Below are 19,884 nucleotides of genomic sequence, written 5' to 3'. Positions count from 1 at the left end.
TTCCATCCCTGTGGCTCCATCATTTAAATCTCAACAGAAATTTCATCTATCGTATCTTAGAAACTGCTGGCATCCCCAGCTAATGACTCTTGTCTCCTCACCTGCTTTGTTTCTTCACCTTTATGATTCTAAATTTCTTCATTTATTTTTTATATCCACACTACTTAATTGTGGGGCTTCCCTGGTAGCTCAGATGGTAAAGAATATGCCTGCAATGCAGAAGACCAAAGTTCAATCCTTGGGTCAGGAAGATCCCTTGGAGAAGCAGTGGCTACCCACTCCAGTATTCCTGCCTGGAGAATCCCATGGACAGAAGAGCCTGGCAGGCTAGAGTCCTTGTGGTGTAAAGAGTTGGACAAGACTAAACGACTTCACCTTTACCTTTACCTTTCCACTTAACCGTAAGCTCCAAGAAGGCCCAGTTCATATTTGCTTTGATGCTGCTGCTGCTAAGTCTCTTCAGTCGTGTCCGATTCTGTGTGACCCCATAGATGGCAGCCCACCAGGTTCCCCAGTCCCTGGGATTCTCCAGGCAAGAACATTGGAGTAGGTTGCCATTTCCTTCTCCAATGCATGAAAGTGAAAAGTGAAAGTGAAGTTGCTCAGTCGTGTCTGACTCTTAGCTACCCCATGGACTGCAGCCTACCAGGCTTCTCTGTCCATGGGATTTTCCAGGCAAGAGTACTGGAGTGGGGTGCCATTGCCTTCTCCGCATATCTGTTTTATTTATGGGGAAAAAAAAAACTAGCAATAAATAGTTGTTGAATGAGTAAAATAAATGGATGAATGAAACCTAGGAACTTTATTTTATTTAAAAAAACGTATTTTGAGTTCCTACATGTCAGTTTCTAAGTAAATTTATAGAGTCTAAACAAATTGATACTACTTTCCCAATAGTAAGTTGAGGGACAGTTGCTAGCCTGCCCCATAATAGTTTCACGACAAATTCCTGCTGAGTACAATTGTGAGTTCAGCATTTTAATAACAAACAAAATAAAATGTGGCTAGAGGAGAAAGATCTAAATGGTTGAGGTTCTGTAGGTCAAGTCATGTGAGAAATGAATGGGGAAGAGTCCACTGGATGACAGAGAGGAACTGGACTTACTTTACCCAAAGGTCAGAAGCACAATTCATCTGTGATTTTCTGGGGATGAAATATTCAGGCAAGGATAAGAAAACAGTTTAATAAATTAAGATGTCAAAACCAAAATGTTCTCTCTTAAAAAAGGATAAATTCCCATTAGAAGACTTTGAGTAGAGGCTGTTGGGACTATTATGGGTAAAGTTTCATGTATTTGTATAAGAAATGCATTTTATACTATCTCAGATTATTTTGACTATCTTTAAGCATATTTAAACTATATTTAGTTTAGCTATATTTAAAGCTACTTCCTGAATTAATTGGTGACTAAATAAATAATTTGCTATTTGGATAAGAAATAAGCTGAGATCAATCTGAATCTAAAAAAAAAAAAGACCTAGATTATTTTTTGTCTTCACCATCTTTCCCTTCTACATTCTATCTCTGGCTTGTACTCATTCATTACGGTCAATGCTCTTAGGACACTCTTTACCTTATATGATGTCTCATTCTAAATAAACAAGGCTATCTGGGTACAAGGAGAAAAGTATCATTAACTGATATTTAACTTAACTTTAAATTAATATTTAATTTAACTTTCTCACCAGGCACTAATGATTATTGAACGATGTGTGCAACTCTCATTCTGGCCACATACACAAACTTTGAAGGATTTAGTTAGATAATTCAGTTTCCAAAACACTGTAGCCAAAACTTTCAGACCATTAAGGAAACACTGTTTACAAATAATAGACCATGAACATGAATATAACAAAGAGGTTAAGGAATTTTCCAGCATCACAAACAGGGAGTCCATATGAATAAAGAGAGAAAGTGTGCACACTGGTAAATTGACCTTGCCACTTTTCTTGAAGAGATAAATTATCATGGGTTCACTGGAAAATACACCATGAGGAAGTGGGGTGGAAAGAAGATACAGTATGAGACTTCTATTGTGGGGATCCCTGCAGCCAGTCACAGGATTGAAGAAGAGTAGGATTCTCATTAAGAAATCAGTGCCTAAGTTCAGTAGTCATATATGGATGTGAGAGTTGGACCACAAAGAAAGCTGAGTGAAGAATAATTGATACTTTCGAACTGTGGTGTTGGAGAAGACTCTTGAGAGCCCCTTGGATTGCAAGGAGATCCAACCAGTCCATCCTAAAGGAGATCAGTCCTGGATGTTCATTGAAAGGGCTGATGCTGAAGCTGAATCTCCAATACTTTGGCCACCTGATGCGAAGAGCTGACTCATTGGAAAAGATCCTGATTCTGGGAAAGATTGAAGGCAGGAGGAGAAGGGGATGACAGAGGATGAGATGGTTGGATGGCATCACCGACTCAATGGACATGAGTTTGAGCAAGCTCCTGGAGTTAGTGATAGACAGGGAAGCCTGGCGTGCTGTAGTCCATGGGATCGCAAAGAGTCAGACATGACTGAACTGACTGGCTGACTAAGTTCAGATTGGAAGGTTACATGTTCTAGTGTCAGAAGCTTCAAAGGACCCTTTTTAGAAAATGTCACGGAGTAACACACCTCCCAGGTGTCTTAGTCCATTCAGGCTGCCGTGACTAAATACCATAGACTGAGTAGCTGTAACAATAGAAATTTATTCTGACAGAAGTTTCACATTAGGGTGCTAATGCCTGTAGATTCTGGTTAAAACCCTCTTCCTGACTTGCACACAGCTGCCTTCTTACCATGTTGTCATGCCGCCTGACCTTTTCTCAGTGTGTATCTGTGGAGAAAGAGCCGTGTCCCTCCTGCTCTTTGCCTGAGACCACTAACTTTATCAGATTAGGACCCCACCCTTATGAATTCATTTAACCTTGTGCTGTGCTTAGTCATTCGGTCATGTCCCCTTCTTTGCAACTCCATGGACTGTAGCCCTCCAGGCTCATCTGTCCATGAGATTCTCCAGGCAAGAATACTGGAGTAGCCATTCCCTTCTCCAGGGAATATTCCCGACCCAGGGATCGAACCCAGGTATCCCACATTTCAGGAGGATTCTTTACCATGAGAGTCACATGGGAAGCCCATTAGGTTTAACCTTAATCAACGCCTAAATTTAACTTAATCATTTAACCATTTAATCTTAACCTTACCATTAATCTTAATCAACTCCTAAAAGCCCAACCTTCAAATACAGTCAGATTGAGGATGAGGGCTTCAACATCTGACTTGGGGGAAGGGTAAGATTCAGGCCAGAGCACCAAGTATCAGTTATCCTGGGGTCAAGGTAAAGAGTTACAATGCAGTGGGGAGTGGGGAGGGACTGGTTGGCATCAGGGGCAGAAACAGGGATGTCAGTCCTTATCCTGGCTCTGCCAGTGATCTGAGCTGAACGCAGTTACTCCATCAGACTTCTAAAGCAAATGTGGTGTGTAAGATGCCACTTGTATCTGTTGCAGCATCTATAAAATTGAAAAGAAAAACAAGTCTCTATAAGTGTGCCCCCTAGTCAGTTTATTTGAGTTTCATTCTCGTTTTCCTCCATATCTATCTCAGATTAGAAAGGCTGTGGCTATTTTATACATACACAATACTACTGAATACATGGTGATTATACAGTCATACAGTTTAATCCATTTGTTATTTATTTAATTTTTTAGCAAGCTAGTTATAGATATCATGAAAAAGTAGTGAAAGTGTTAGTCGCTTCAGTCATGTCTGACTCTTTTCATCCCCATGGACTGTAGCTGGCCAGGCTCCTCTGTCCATGGGATTCTCCAGGCAAGAATACTGGAGTGGGTAGCCATTCCCTTCTTAAGGGGATCTTCACAACCCAGGGAACTCAGGTCTCCTCCACTTCAGGCAGATTCTTTACCATCTGAGCCACCAGGGAAGCCCATAGGTCAGAATACAATTCTGTCTTATTAAAAGTTGAACCTTTTGCCAATGTTTCAAATCACTTTTAGTTTCTAAACTTGTTTCACTGGTGAGTCTAAAATGTTTCAGTCTTCTAAGAAAAACAAAAGAAGGTGATTACTTGAAGAAATGTCATTGTTTAAGTTACAATATTTATGTGTAATTATTCAAATATATAAAAGTTTTTCTCATTATTTTTAAATACTTTTGAAAACTTGGAATACTGAATTGATCATAACAAGCTGTATATTTCCCATATACCAAGTTCATATACTGCAATATTTCTGAAGACCAAAAAATAATCTTAGAAACATTCTTCGAAATAACCAGTGAAGGTGAGACCTTTAGAACCATCTTTCACTTCTTGTTTTCAATATCAAGTCATGTTTACAAGGGTCACAGTAGGAAGCAATTCATCAGGACTGTACTTCCATAAAATAAGGGTAGAAGAAAAGTAGGACAGAAGAGATCTGGGATAGAGCTCCAAGAATCAGATTATATTCAACTGAATTTAACTAAACACAGAGTATGCTGCCTCTGGGGTACACATGAGGGCAACAGGGAGGTTCCTCTCAGAACTTGGCCCTCTGGGATAAGACCTAGCAAGTTTATATCAATTAAGAATGTATCAGTTATTTGTTTGGTATAGAGTAGCAATAGCATCCGTGTGGACCATTGGGTCGTCGTATAGTCACTAAGTCGTGTCCAACTCTTGCAACCCCATGGACTGTGGCCTGCCAGGCTCCTCTGTCTGTGGGATTCTCCAGGCAAGAATACTGGAGTGGGTTGCCATTTCCTTCTCCAGGGGATCTTCCTGACCCAGGAATCGAACCCGGGTCTCCTGCATTGCAGGCAGATTCTTTACCAACTGGGCTACAAGGGAAGCCCCAGACCATTGTGTATAGAAGGGCCTATGGACATGTTTTATTTTGCCATCATTGTATCGGTCCAGGTGTGATTAAGAAATAAAAGAATGAATAAACAACTTTAAAGTGTTTGGGTATCTCTTGAGAACTAGAAGTTCTGGCAACCTGTGCCCACACTCCCACGTGGTTCCACTCTGCTGTAGCTGCCACAGTTCTATCCCCATGCCCCTTCGTTCTCCTGTATCCAGGAATGCAGTAAATCATGCCACGTGTGATGAAATCTTTGGTTTTGTCTTTTTTCTTAAGTTTTTGGGACTTTTGCCACCATGACCTCAAGGGTTCAAATTTGCCAACCGAATGTAAATCCAGTGATTGTCTTCAAATACAGGGCTGCAGAGTTTCAGATCACTCAGAACCCAATCAAGGCAATTGTACTTAAATGTCATGACAACAAATTTGGCATGTGCTAGTATAATAATTAGAAAGGGATTTAATGAGCTAGATGGAATTGTGTTTGGAGGAAGTCTGTGTAAAACAAAAGGGAGGCATCAATCCAAAACAGTGGTTAATGCAGCCATTTTTAAAAATGGAATTTGATTACTTCACGTTAGAAGTAGGCAGATACACAATCCCTCAAGAAAATGGGGGGAGAAATTCCAGATTGATCACGTCACAGGGGAACTTGAAAACAGGTCCTGATTCCTGACAGGAGGCTAACACATGGATTACTCTATTAAAGGAAGCCAGGCGCCATGGATGACTCACCAAGGAGTGAGTGGGTGCACAACCCTGTAAGGGTCCAGTGGTATGCTGAACATTTCCCTCCCTTTTCTACCTAGATGCCCAATGGCTGCTGCCCATCTGGAAGCATTATAATATTGCTGTTATCAGGGAAGGGCCAATTAGCACCCAAGGCAGGTGGTCTAAGATTCCCAGCAGTGGTTTCATGTTTTCCATCATCACTGGCAGGGACAGAAATCAGTAAGGTGCTTCTCTGTTCTCTGTCTCTTTGCCTCTCTCTGTCTCCAGGCATGTGTGCTTTTGCAGCATTTCATTTCATTTCATTTAACTGCAACAGTCAGAGGGGAAGCAGAAGGAAAGGCGGCAAAGGGGATAAGAACAGCCCCAGGAGAAGCAAATTGACTGCAGTAAGAGCAGCAGCTTCAGCAGCTCACCAGAGCCAAGGGGACACTTCTCTTGCAGGTGCACCCTTGCTTTTGCAAAGCATGGTGGCTTCACTGCTCTGCTCCAGAACACTGTGTGGATCCGATGCTGTGGATACCAGCACTGCTGTCGCCTCTTACTACTACTCTGTATATGTGGACAAAGTATAATTTAAATATAATGCTTCAAGAATACAGTTTATACGGGGTGAGGGAGCAAATTTGTGCAGGTAGCAGGAGCTTCAATCAGTACAAGTGGATGGGGACTGAGTCCAGTGGAAAACAAGCCCGGGTTCCAGGTAGGCACTGAGGAGGCGTTACTGTGCCTGCACCCAAGAGAAAGGGGTTTCTACACCCCGACCATGAGACACATGCTTTCTCGGTAATCACTTACCCTCATTCTTCATCTCTTCGTTTGCAGAAGAAAATCGTATTCAGATCATTTGAGTATGAAGACAAATTTACTGTCATAGGAAGAATCCCAGTAGAAAGTGATAATCACATACCCCACTTCACTACTCATTCAAAGGTGGAAACAGCCAACAACAATATCAGGCTTTTGTTTGGTCATCTAGTTCTAGCCCTTGGCACATTCTACTTTATTTACAGTCCAAGCCACAAGTGAATCTTGGTTTTCTTGGTCAGAAAGGAAGTCGAGTCTCTCTACCCTTTCTGGGTTTTACGTCTAAACCTCGGTTAAATACTACTCTCTGTGCCGCCAATAAAATTTACTTCAAATCGATGAATGATTTATGAATGTCAACAAGGGATCCAGCATTGTTTCATCTCTCATGGAGGCTGTAATCTGAGTTAGATTTCCCTAGATTGGGTCTTTTGAAACAATCTGGTCATTTCTTGGCTACATGATTTAGGGGGATACTCATGGAGTTTCTCTTGCCAAACCATGCTTTAACTTTCACTTATTCTAGAAGAGAATCTACCTTTTATTTTTCATAGGAACTTGCAGGAACAGAGAGACAGGATAATGACTTCAGACTGTAGAAGTTGTTAGTGGTAACAGGTTCTTCCAGTCAAGAGAAAGCCTGGCTTCTTCCTGGTTGAGAGGAAGGGGAAATTTGCCCTCAAGGGAGAAGAGGGGCCACAGAGATTGAAACAGAACCAGGTGAACCAGGCGTTTGTATGCATGTGCTGAAAGGAGCACAGTGAAGGAAGACAGGACTGGAGAACCCTAGCTGCCCATTGTCTTGAGCTCACGGTCACATCTCCTTTCCAGTTTTCGTAAGTTCTGATTCCCATTATTTCAAAAAGCCCATTATGCTTTGATTTCCTTCATTGTGTCTTTTCCTTCCCTTCCAGAACCATAATCTAAAGAACATATTCAAAGCTTAAGCCATTCACTAAAGCAAATGGAATCTTAGCCAAGTCTTCTAGGTAGCTGTTTAATTTTTATTGTCTCCATGGGAAAAAAAAATACTGGTTTTTGCTCAGAAAAATAAGTGTCTAAGTATAACAAAGAAGGGGCTACCCAGCCACAGAGGTAGCTTTTTCCCCCACAGAGGTAATTTTTATTTACAATGATTATGAATAATGTAGACATATGTATATGTCCACAGACACACACAAAACATACACACCCAAACATACATAAATAACACATACATTTACAAATGACTAAAACTTCTACTTACAGGCTTTGAAAAAAAAAATCTGTAGTTTATAGCAACCTTGCCTACACAAAAGGATTTTTAAAACCACTACCTACAATGCCAAATTCTTTGGTTTTTAATTTTGCAACTTCAGCCCAAAGGAAGACCAAGATACTTTGGTACAGAGGCTACTGGGCAGATGGAAGATCGCTGGTAGAAAGCACTGCTAGAATGAAAAGGAACAAAGTGAGAAAATTAATGTTTGTCCCAGATTCTGCTTCGGTCTGCTTCAGTGTTGTCAACTGGCTTCTAGCTTTGTTTCAGGGACTGTTTCAAAGTTGGAAATCATTTTCTCTTACCAGAGTCTGTATTACCAACTCTTAAAAAGTCAATAGAAAATCAGGAAGAACAGTCATTTACCACTTACTCTAATTTGCATTCAGAAGTGATCACCAACTGAAAAAAAAGTTTCCTTTGAAGATGTTTAAACATTTTTCTTTCAGAGATTAAAATGGAGAGTTATTTTTTCTTTTGTCCTTTGATGCAAATGATTTAAATGCAAAAAATGTCACCATTCTCTTTTTAATAACAAAGTAAGAAAGACACCTTTACAAAGCGAAATTAAAAAAAAAAAAAATCCTTCAAGTGGCAGTTATGATGGTTCAGCAACTAAACTGCCTGAATAAAGCATATCAAATACATTTGAAATCTGCTTAGACCGTGGCAAACCTATTCGATGAGGCAAAATAACATTTTAACCATCGTGGCAAAAGTGATTTTGATTTCTATTTAAGTTCTTTGTGGAGCAATAAGTAACTGAACTGCAGCTGCTTTCTTTGTCAAGTCTTCTGCCTAAATACAGTCACATTGGCTGGACTGTTGGCAGGAGGAAAGAAGGGGGGCTTTTCAATGAACTGATCACTTTATTTCCTTAGGTTTATGGTGGAAAATATTACTTTCCACAGTTTCTGAGGGATAGTGACAATACAAAGATTTGTCTAAAATTTTTAACTTTAGAGGATAAATTTCTTATCACCAGGTCAAATCAATAATGTGAGAAAATTTTCTAATGAATACTTACTTTGGCCTGCAAATTTCTGTATTTATTCATAAAGCTGTTTTCTTGCTCTTTGAATTACACCTTTCCCATCTGAATATGACATTCTTCTATTCTGGTAAAGATTGATCTCCTTCTTTGTAAAAATAAAATAAATGATTAATAAATAAATAATAAAAGATTAATCTCCTTCTTGTAAAAATAATCTGATTGCTCAATGGACAGAGAAAGTTGACAAGTCATTCTTTGTTCAATAAGAAGGAGAAAAATGATTATTCATACTTGATTTTTAAGATAACAGATCATCTATAACACTTATTTACAATGAATGAATGAACTGTTTTGAGTTCCTTGGAGACGTTTTTTAGTGTTCCCTGTAAACATTTTCAGCAAATAAAGTTTTAAATCATCTTTTGCTCTATATTAGTTTTATATGACTGAACTAGTAAAGATTTGCATTCAAATATGAATACTGGGCAAAGCACTATAACCTAAGAAAATTGGAAAATATTATAACCTAAAATGTTCTCAGAAAAAGAAATCTGATGATCATAAATCATAACATTCAACTTTGAAAATTACAAATATTTATAGAATAGAATTCATGAAACTTTAAAAGGTAGGCAGTATTATATTTAACTGGAACAATCCTATCAGAAGATGAAATATTTTCAGTTTGGCAAATATCTAAAAGACTTCTTTAATAAAAGGTGCTGTGACTAAGAGAAATGTTTAAACAGTAAAAAATTTGCTTGCAAGTTTTTCTTTCAAATTCCTTTGGCCACAAGTGGGATCAGCATTGTGAATGTAGAATTATATAGCTAGATAGAAGACAGATAGAGATACTGTCTAAAAGGTGAATGTTAGTATTTTCCATAGCTTTGCTTTTTAAGCTAGAGATCATGTAAATATATGAAGTTTACAAAAAGAGCAAAGAATTACTTGTAAAAGAGAAATAGTTTCAGCAGTATTTAATACATTCATTCAATTCAGTGCCATGGATTCCAAACTATTTTTTCAATTTAATAGCTCAGGCTTGAAATACCATCAGAAAATAGTTCAAAACAACTGTTCCCAAGGGCTGCAAAGTTCAATTCTTTTCTTGTTTCTAGACAGATTCAGACATCTATGCATTGCTGGGGCATGAACAGAAAGGTTTTCTTTCAGACAAACAAAAAGAAAATTAAGGCATTCTCTGTTCATTCCGAATGTTAACCACCCCTTCTTAAAAAGACCTTTGGATATTTGATGCCTTCCTGAATAGAGTACAGAGTGACATATTAAAAAATTTCTTTATGACAAATGCAAAACACAAAGAATATAAATATGCATATGCATGCTTTTTTATAGAGAGGCTTTACCTACATTGGGCTTCTCTGGTGGCTCAGATGGTAAAGAATCTTCCTGCAATGCAGGAGACCCTGGTTTGATTCCTGGGTTGGGAAGATCCCCTCGAGAAGAGAACGGCTACCTACTTCAGTAGTCTTGCCTGGAGAATTTCATGGACAGAGGATCCTGGTGGGCTACAGTCCATGGGGTTGCAAAGAGTCAGACACAACTAAGCGACTAACACACTTTCATTTTATCTACCTTAAATCTGCTTCAGAAATATACAAGGTGAAATAAAAGTCCCCTGAACACTTGGCAAAATATATTATACATCAATGTTTAAGAATAAAACTAGACTTTATCATCCTGTAAGTTTAAAGCAGAAAATTTTAAATACTTCCTATATAAGCAATGGTCCACTTATGTGGAAACCTAATAACATCTCCATCTAAGTCACAATATTTGGCAAAGACACATGAAACATCTTTGACAAAGGTCCATAGAAACGTCTGGGTGCCATACAAAATGCCAGATCATCGTTGTTTGTCAGAGGCCTTGTCTTTATTTTTTGAAAGCATTGGTACTCAACTGCAGAGTGCACATTAATTTGTTAGATAAAATAAATGGCAAAGACTTGGTATGATTTGGTGAACTCAGTTGGTATTAGTATTTCTAAAGTTAAATAAGTTAATTTTACTTAATAACATCATAGGGGCTGGCAGATTCACTATGCTACAAATCTTCAGGTGATTAAGTAGTGGCCTCAATACTCTTCCAGATGTAGTAATAAAAATCATGTTATTGGCATACCTGTATCAATCCAGACTTACTGAACCTTTGAGCTACAATTAAGGGCTTCCCTGGTAGCTCAGCTGATAAAGAATCCACCTGCAATGCAGGAGACTCCGGTTTGATTCCTGGGTTGGGAAGATCTGCTGGAGAAGGGATAGACTACCCATTCCAGTATTCTTGGGCTTCTCTTGTGACCCAGACAGTAAAGAATCTGCCTGAAATGTGAGAGACCTGGGTTCTATCCCTGGTTTGGGAAGATGCCCTGGAGAAGGGAACAGCTACTCACTCCAGTATTCTTGCCTGAAGAACTCCATGGACAGAGGAGCCTGGCAGGCTACAGTCGATGGGGTCGCAAAGAGTCAGACATGACTGAGTGATTTTCACTGAGCTACAGTTACTTTTATTATTCTGCTTCTGAAAGAATCACATAAAAGACTAATCCTTAAGGCATAATCCATTAATATAGAATAGGCTGTCCAGTGAATGACTCCCAAAGCTGTCTCTTTGTTGCCCAGAAACTAGATAGCTGAGAAGATGAGCTATGTACCCAGCAAGGAGAAGGACTGAGCCTGAATCCAACTCTGCATGGAACCTGGTAAGACCAGCCCAAGGTACTGGCACTCCTTAATCCACTGGTGGATCAGTCTGGGCTGCTTGGCGCTTGATCCTAAAGTGTGTATTTCCCCTGTACAATGCTCCTCTTAGATGTGTCCAATAAAGAGGAAAGGCAAACAGGACACAGCCCTCCTGGGCCACTGTCCACTGGCAGAAACCCCTCCATGAGATGCCAGGAGAACAGAGGACTCTACTGGCTTTTCTGCTACCAACTTCTGGCCCCTCCTTAGTGATCACTTGTTCCTTTACCCTAGCCCCTTCCTCAACATACAAAGACTGGACACATTCTGTACTATCAAACAATTAATCATTTTTTCAGCATGATTTTTAAAAATCAGTTAGATAAACGATATAGACTGTTAAGATTGAGCTGTACTATAATCTTGACTATGAAAATAATAATTATTTTCATGAAAGCATATTTTAAAAATCAGGTTGGAAGTTAGCCTAAGGAAAGACAAAAAGTAAGACTGCAAGATGACAGAAATTCAACTGGTTAACCTGGTGTTTCCTGTATTAGAAGTTCCCTATCACTATCCTAATTAATGTGAAGAAAGAAAGAAAGGTGGATGATATGATACAGTCCTCATGAATGGCTAGGAAACTGAGGTCGGAGAAACTCAGAGCAAGATTCTTATTATTAATCTCAGGGTCCTGGTGAGGAGAGGTTAAATATGATATTTCTCTTCATATATGGAGAATGTAAAAATATTATTCCAAAATAAAATTCCTGTTCTAAAAACCAATCATATGACTATAACACACTTAATTTTCAGTTCAGTTCCTTCACTCAGTCGTGTCTAACTCTGCAACCCCGTGGACTGGAGCACACCAGGCCTCCTTGTCCATCACCAACTCCCGGAGTTTACTCAAACTCATGTCCATTGAGTCAGTGATGCCACCCAACCATCTCATCCTCTGTCGTCCACTTCTCCTCCCGCCTTCAATCTTTTCCAGCTTCAAGGTCTTTTCAGATGAGTCGATTCTTGGCATCAGGTGGCCAGAGTATTGGAGGAGATTCAGCTGAAATTTTACAACCCATATATATCTTTCTGAAGACTATTTACATGCTCTTACTGTAAGCAAACTCAATTAACTAACAGTGAAGCATCATAGAGATAATTCCGTTATTCTTTATGGAAATCTTTGAAGGACAGTTATGGATCTTTTTCCATTTTTGTTTCAATAAAGAGCTGACATGTCAAGCTCAGAATAATCTATAATTGAGCAAGATATATGACATTCTATTTTAATCCTCATTATCTTTTTAGAGGGTGAGCAATAATTGCAGATAAGTTCTGCCTGATTTACTATTTTCAGTGGATTTTCTTCCTTGAAAACTGAAAGTCATCATCATCAAGATTCTAAAAGAAAATGAATGGGATTAAATCCTAAGTTTGAAACTGTGTGTTTTCACCAATTTCCAAAAAAAAGGAAGTGAAACAGATTTTGTTGTCAGTTCGCATAACCTTTGGCAATACAGAGTTGAAGACCTGAGTTCAGTTCCCAAACCATATGAGACAGGTGCTGTCAAGGTTGTAGCTGGCCACCCTGCCAGGGAAGGAAATGACCAGGATCTGTAATTGCCCTCAAAATCAAGCAAACACCAGAACTTTGGGTATAAACTTGGTCATAGTGGCTAATGTATGTTATTGATTAGAAATCTAAATATTCCTGAAATTCATATGCTCATTAGTAGCATTCCTCTAACTACTATTTCACTTTACTTCACAGTAATTTTCATCTAAATTTAATCATCTTTCCACTCCTTAGATTTGTGTTTTCAGATCCACTTCTCCCTCAGCCCCCCATAGTAATATTTTTGGAGCATCAATACAATCTCACCTTTTCCTATTTAAAACCTTTCAGTAGCTTCCACGTACCTTCTTGATAAATCCCAAACACCTTAGCATAGTGATAGGAACTGAACAGTTGTGTCTCTCCAAAATTCACATGTTGATACCTAACCCCTAATGGCATGGTATTAGGAGGAGCCTTTAGGAGGTGATTAGGTCATGAGGGTGAAGCCTTCATCAGTGGGATTAGTGCCCTTATAAAAGAGATTCCTGAAGAGCCTTCTAGCGCCTTGAGCCATGGGAAGACACAGCAGAAAGAGAGCCCCACTATGAGCCAGAAAGTGGGGTCTCATCAGACACCAAATCCGCCAGCTCCTTGATTTTGGATTTCTAGCCTGCATTGTGAGAAACAAGTCTGTTGTTTAAGTCACCAAGTCTGTGGTATTTCTGTTGTAGCAACCTGAACAGACTAAGACACACAGTATATAAGGGAGTTTGGAATCCTGTCCCTGCTTATCTGTGCAAAACTCTGGCTAGAAATACCCTGATACCTGGCTTCCTTCTAACTGTCTCTCCATGACTGGGTTCAGATGCTAACTTGTCTCTACATTAATCCTGGCTCTACAGAATAAGGGTCTTCCTCTGGGTACCGATTAACTTATGCAGTATTTCTGCTCCTTTTTAATCAGAGGCCCTCACGACACTTTCTTTCTCATCTTTTGTGGAAGCTGATCTGATATCCCCATGCATTTAGGAAATTTCAGTTCACTCTTGAGTCAGAGAAGTGTGCTTTTTCAGCATTTATCTTAGTATTTCCTTTGCACAGCTTTCTGATTCTGTAACCACAGAGAGATACCTCTGCAAGTTTAAGATTCCCTTGAGATGGAAATGCTTCATTAAAAAACCTACACTAGCTTTTCACATTCATAATAAGCATAGTACCAGAAATTTCCAGTATCAGGTGAGACTTTTCTTTCTTTTGAAAAATGTCACAAATCTGTATTATAATCACATCCTTCTCATCTAGAAGGACTGTCTTCAATGAGTTCCCTAAGCAAAACAGTGGCCTGAAGACAGAATCAGCATAGTAGTATTTTGCAAATTTCCATTATTTCTGTGAAATGGGATGATGTGTCTTATTACTACTACCTGATATTTCTATTTAGAACTGTTATTGTCAGATCTCTGAAATTAAGAAAGCGTATCTAGGCTTGAGACACACAAGGAGTAGAATTTCATTATGTAAGAATATTCTGATGCATTCTCTATCCTGCAAACATACCAAGGAGATTATGCCCACATGAGACATTATGAAATTTGCCTTTGCTTTGTAAAATGCTATCAAAGCAACCACATTCTCTTTTAGATCAAGGATTTGCCAGTGACTTCTTTCTTGGCAAACAGAGTACCTAGTTGTGAACTACAATAAAATATTAGATAGAACACATAACCTGTGTGCAACAATTAGCAACTGCTAGCTTTTTAAAGAAGCACAGAATTTGTGACAATATGATGCAGATACAATTGGAATTGTGCCACAGCAGATGATAAAAAAAAGAGCTTTTATATACGCATTTGGGGAAAAACAGTTGATCTCTAGTATTTTTTTTTTAAATATTTACTTATTTATTTGACTGTGCCTGGTCTCAGCTGCAGCACCCAGAATCTTGTGGCATGTGAACTCTTATGTGTGGCATATGGGATCTAGTTCCCTGACAAGGGATGGAATCCAGGTCCCTGGAATTAAGAGCTCGGTGTCTTAGCCATTGAATTACCGGGGAAGTCTTTGATCTCTAGTTTTTAGCTACAACTACAGCACATTTTGGGGGCTTCCCATGTGGCTTACTGGAAAAAAAAAAATCTGCCTGCAAAGCAGATGTGGGTTTTATCCTGGGTGGGGAAGATTCCCTGGAGAAGGAAATGGCAACCCACTCCTGTATTCTTGCCTGGGAAATCCCATGGACAGAGAAGCCTGGCGGGCTACAGTCCGTGGGGTTGCAAAGAGTTGGACACGACTTAGTGACTAAACAACAACACAGGGCCTATTTGCTAACCATTCTCCAGGATACTTTCTTTAAAGATAAGCTTTAATGTGATAGAGGGGACACAATTGCTAGATGTGCCTGCAATTTTTCATTTGGTACAAGAATGGGAAATCCATGAGCGATATTGTTGGTAGTCAGTGTAGTTTAATCTAGGATTTTTCCGAAATTTACATCCTCAAAACCAACAGCTAAATCTGCTCTGTGCTCTAACTCCTTGCAAGGCCAAGTGTGGCCTGTGGTTTGGCCATATCTGCATCACCAGAGAGGTGTTGGTCAAGTTCACAGTGTCTCAGTCAGTCTGGATCATGGAGTTACACTTATATGATCCATAAATCCTATTTTTAATCTTCCCTTCTTCAAGTCATCCAGGTAATACGGAATCAAAGCCAAAAACAAAATCACATTTGACAAGCCTTTTCAGAAATATATTCATTGTCCGAAGAGAAGGAACATGAAGTTCCAAACACTGCATGTGAAAAAAGTGGTAAGAACCACGTATTTGCTTCCTTGCATTAGAAAGGAATTTGTGACTGATTTCTGTAAAGTGATGAACTGTAAGTTACCAACAGTATTACACAGGAAGAAGCCCAAGAACCTTGGCTCTATAAAGACTGGCCATTCTCACCAAACACTGCTTAAGCTCCCTCTTTCTTATAAGGCCCCCTCAATGATGTAAGGGCTCCGCCTCAGAAAGCAGAAGGGCAGTCAGCAGGGAAGAGAAGGTCCTTGTGTTGCACATCCATTCATGTGTCCCTGGAGGCATGGAATTCACTGAAGACTGATCAAACAAGGCCAAATCATGAATGGAATTCAGTCTTACCTGAAAGTCCCTGAAGCCCTTATATTCCCAAAGTAATTACAAAAAGTACGCTAGTGACTGCTTTAAATACCCGCTAATCAAAAGGAAGTACGCTTCTTTTGATCTGCCCAAGTAAGATATGCTTCTTTTTGGATCCCCTCTGTTCAAGTGGTCATACATCCACATGAACAGAGATGATACAGGAAGAAAGGTCTCATGTAAATTAACATGCAGATCAACAGGGGCGCTTGTCAACTACTGAATCCCCACTTATTCACCAGGAAATACAAATGGTTTCAAAACATCTTTATATCTTCATGAAAAGAATGTAAAAAAAAAAAAAGAAGACAATGACAACAACAATGAAACGTCCATTGGAAGCATTCTTTAACTGGGATACTAAGGTTTATAATCCCTCCATTATCTGTTCTCAAGCAGAGCCAGAAAAAATACTGTCACCAATTTAAGAGAATAACAGCCTTTATTTATTTCAGAATGATCCTGTGCCAAAAGAGTAAATATACTATTGTCTTTTGTTTTCTGTCTTTGTCCAGTGAAAGTAGGATATAAAGTCTAGACGGTGACAGAAGTTGGGGAGAACATGCACATGAATGCCGTTCTGGGTGGTTTAAATCTCGCTGGGATACGTATTATTTTAACAGCCGCTGCTACAGTCAGGGCTCTTAGGCAAAATAATTCTGATTCCTGACATCAATTTGGAAGCTTCGAAAAAGAAAAAGCATACAGAGTCTCTCATGCTCATTGCTTGTATTAAGCAACATAAATCAAAATGCTTATTCCTAAAAGATAAGAAAGATCTTGTCACAATGCCCAGGGCAGAGCAGTCACTCTCTAACCATTTGGTTCCTTTCTTTCTTATTCCCATTTAACTCAATCAGGCAAAAGTATTCCACCCCCAGCCCCCAAAGAGATGCAACAGTGTTCAAAAATACTATTTCAAGGGCCAGGATAAATAAACTTTGCTGAGAACTTTCAGATGTAGGCTTTTGCTTCCAGAACTAGTGTTGGTGCCAAGGAGTGACTTATGGAGCTTTAGATCCCCAATAATCTCAATCTATCCCCAGAACCCCACAAAAACGAACTCAAAATAAAAGCAGTCCTCTTGTCACAAAATCTAGCTTCAAGAAAAGTCCCCTTCCAAACAGATTGAAACTCCGAAGTTACTCTATCGATATTCAGATCCTGCCACTATCCAAAAAATTTTCCCCTTCTGTTACAGGAAGTCAAATAGTAAGCCTGTCTTGAGAGCTAGGCAGCCCTGGTTTGAATGCCAGCCCTTTATTCATTAATGAAAGACCTTAAGGAAAATACTAAACCTAAATCTGAAAGTCCCCTCATGTAAATCACTGAGACTAGCCAGTGAACCTGGGGATACAAGTCCTGCCAGGTTGATGAGAGGACCAGGTGAGATGATGTCCACAGGGCACCTGGCAGGTCTCAGCACCAAGAGAGTACTCAGTGAATAGCTCTCTCCATCATCCTTCCTCCTTTTTACTGGTTCAGAATCTCTGACATTATGTGGTCTCCCTCTATTAAGGTAGAAAAAGAGAAAAAGTGGCTGAATAACAAAATCATGACTATACTAACAACTAGGACTGATTTTGAGAAGTCTTCACATATCTCTGAGCAAAAGGACTTTTCTATTTGATAAATGATAAGAAAAATTCAGCATCCTGCATAGAGATCACAGAGTTCTAGGAGTCCATGTTCTCACCTTTTAATCTCTACAGGTTACTAGCTTAGTTCTGGGCAGAGAGTGAACAGCTCTGCTTCTGTTCTGCTCTCCTTGCTTTTTGCTGTACCCTGGCCAAAGAGCAGCTCAGGGAAGAACTGTGTTGTCTACTCTGAGTTGCTATAACTACCTTGTTGACAAAATAGCAGGCACTCTGCAGGAGTTGGAATAGCCTCTTGAAGTACTATATGACTTCTGCTACTGGCACATCCTCTGTTGCCTGTTAAGGGGCTGACTTGGGGCATCCAGAGACCCCCCACCCCAAAGTCACACACTAGCTAAGGGGATGGAGAGGGGTTTCGAAAATTGCTGGGCCTCTCACATCCACAGATCCCAATGGCCTATGCTTCAGATCTGAAGACTGTTCTCACCCTGAGGGAACAAAACAAAGCCTTGATACTATCTGCAGAACTATGTTGCATCTGCTTTATGAAGTTGAGTTCTCTTCCTAAATAATGAGTATTTCAGGGCACTAAAAAGGATGCTGCCTGGTTCTTTGAAACATAAGCCTATTACCTAGAAGATGGTAGGAACTAAAACTTCAGATGGAGAGACTATACAAACAGACAATGTCCACACCATGGATAAAAACAGAAGTCTGACCTCAACTTCTACAGCAACTAGTTCAGCAGCCAAAACTCAATCCTGGCAGCAGTTGGTCCAGAATGGGCAGGACTTGATTGACAACTGATGGTTTTTCTATTTTTTGTTCCTCTGCCCAACTCTGGGCCAACCATGGAAGGCCAAACATTCCCCGGATCAATCCCACAAGATTCTTGGCTTCTGACTAGCCCACCTCCGGTTTCTGCATGCCAACCACCTTCAGTCAGAGCATACTTGGAGACTTCTTTTTTTTTTTTTAACTGAGAAGCCTTCCCAGTCTCCTGCCTTCTTTGAGTCTTTTCTAAAGGCCAGTGATGAAGGCTCACTCCCTTACTGTAACAAACTGAACAAACAGCTCTCTTCTCATTCCAATGGTTTTGGCTTATTTCTGTGAGATTCATTTGTTTCTTTTTGTTATATCTAGTGTACTAACAAGATCATATTTTTACCACTTGCAATGCAAAGGACCATGGAAACCTAGATGCTTTTGAACTGCGGTGCTGAAGAAGACTCTTGAGAGTCCCTTGGACTGCAAGGAGATCCAATCAATCCATCCTAAAGGAAATCAACCCTGAATAGTCATTGGAAGGACTGATACTGAAGTTGAAGTTCCAATACTTTGGCCACCTGATGTGAAGAGTCAACTCATTGGAACAGATCCTGATGCTGGGAAAGACTAAGGGCAGGAGGGAAAGATGGCAGTAGGATGAGATGGTTGGATGGCATCACGGACTCAATGGACATGAGTTTGAGCAGGTTCAGGGAGGTGGTGAAGGACAGGTGAAGGAAGGATGGTGAAGGATAGGACTGCGCACCGCAGTCCATGGGGTCACAAAGAGTCAGACACGACTGAGCCACTGAACACCAACAACAATGGGAACCTAAGTAATGCAACACCAACCTTGAGGCCTCTGGGCAACCTCAGAATCTGCCTGGAATGTGCTTTCAGCAGCCTTCCATACTCACCAAGCCCACTTGCAACCATCCTTTTTTTTCTACTTCATGACTCCAATTATCATAGAGAATTACATACAGTAACAGAGTAACCAACCATCCTCTCTTGCCCAGAACTTCCCCATTTTAAGCATTGAAAGTCCTACATCCCAGGAACCCCCTCAGTCCCAGGTAAACTGGGACAGCTGGTTGGTTACCATATGAGACTCCATGCCTGTCATCCTGACAGTCAGCCTTTGCAGGTGTAATTCATTCTGCCAGCAATCTTCTTTTACTATTAACAGATTATCAGCCTACTGAGCTCCTCTCAATCAGTTGAGCCTGAGCTTAAATGCCCACTCCCTAAGCCTCTTCACCAGCAGTCATCCCCTCAATTACAAGCAGGTGACCCTCCTCCTCCATGCCACACTGGCCTGTACATACTTCTGTGCATATCACGTGGCTATGGCAGCTAGACTTTCTGAGCCTCTGACATACTGATCTCGCAGCGGGGAGGAGCTTTATTCTCTCCCCTGTCATCACCACACCAAGCCCGTTTGTCTGTTTCCTGAGTAA

The 19,884-nt window shown here is 40.1% G+C and overlaps 1 protein-coding gene across 3 annotated transcripts in view; it reads right to left on the bottom strand.

Annotated features, from left to right (window-relative positions):
* The window catches only part of PLXDC2 (plexin domain containing 2), a 414,339-nt gene that overhangs the window by 219,747 nt on the left and 174,708 nt on the right, over window positions 1–19,884 (bottom strand). The window lies entirely within an intron of this gene.

The sequence above is a fragment of the Giraffa tippelskirchi genome, chromosome 13, assembly GCF_054371585.1.
Source record: "Giraffa tippelskirchi isolate mGirTip1 chromosome 13, T2T-mGirTip1v1.2.pri, whole genome shotgun sequence".
NCBI lineage: Eukaryota > Metazoa > Chordata > Mammalia > Artiodactyla > Giraffidae > Giraffa > Giraffa tippelskirchi.
This window is presented reverse-complemented; position numbering and strand designations above follow the sequence as displayed.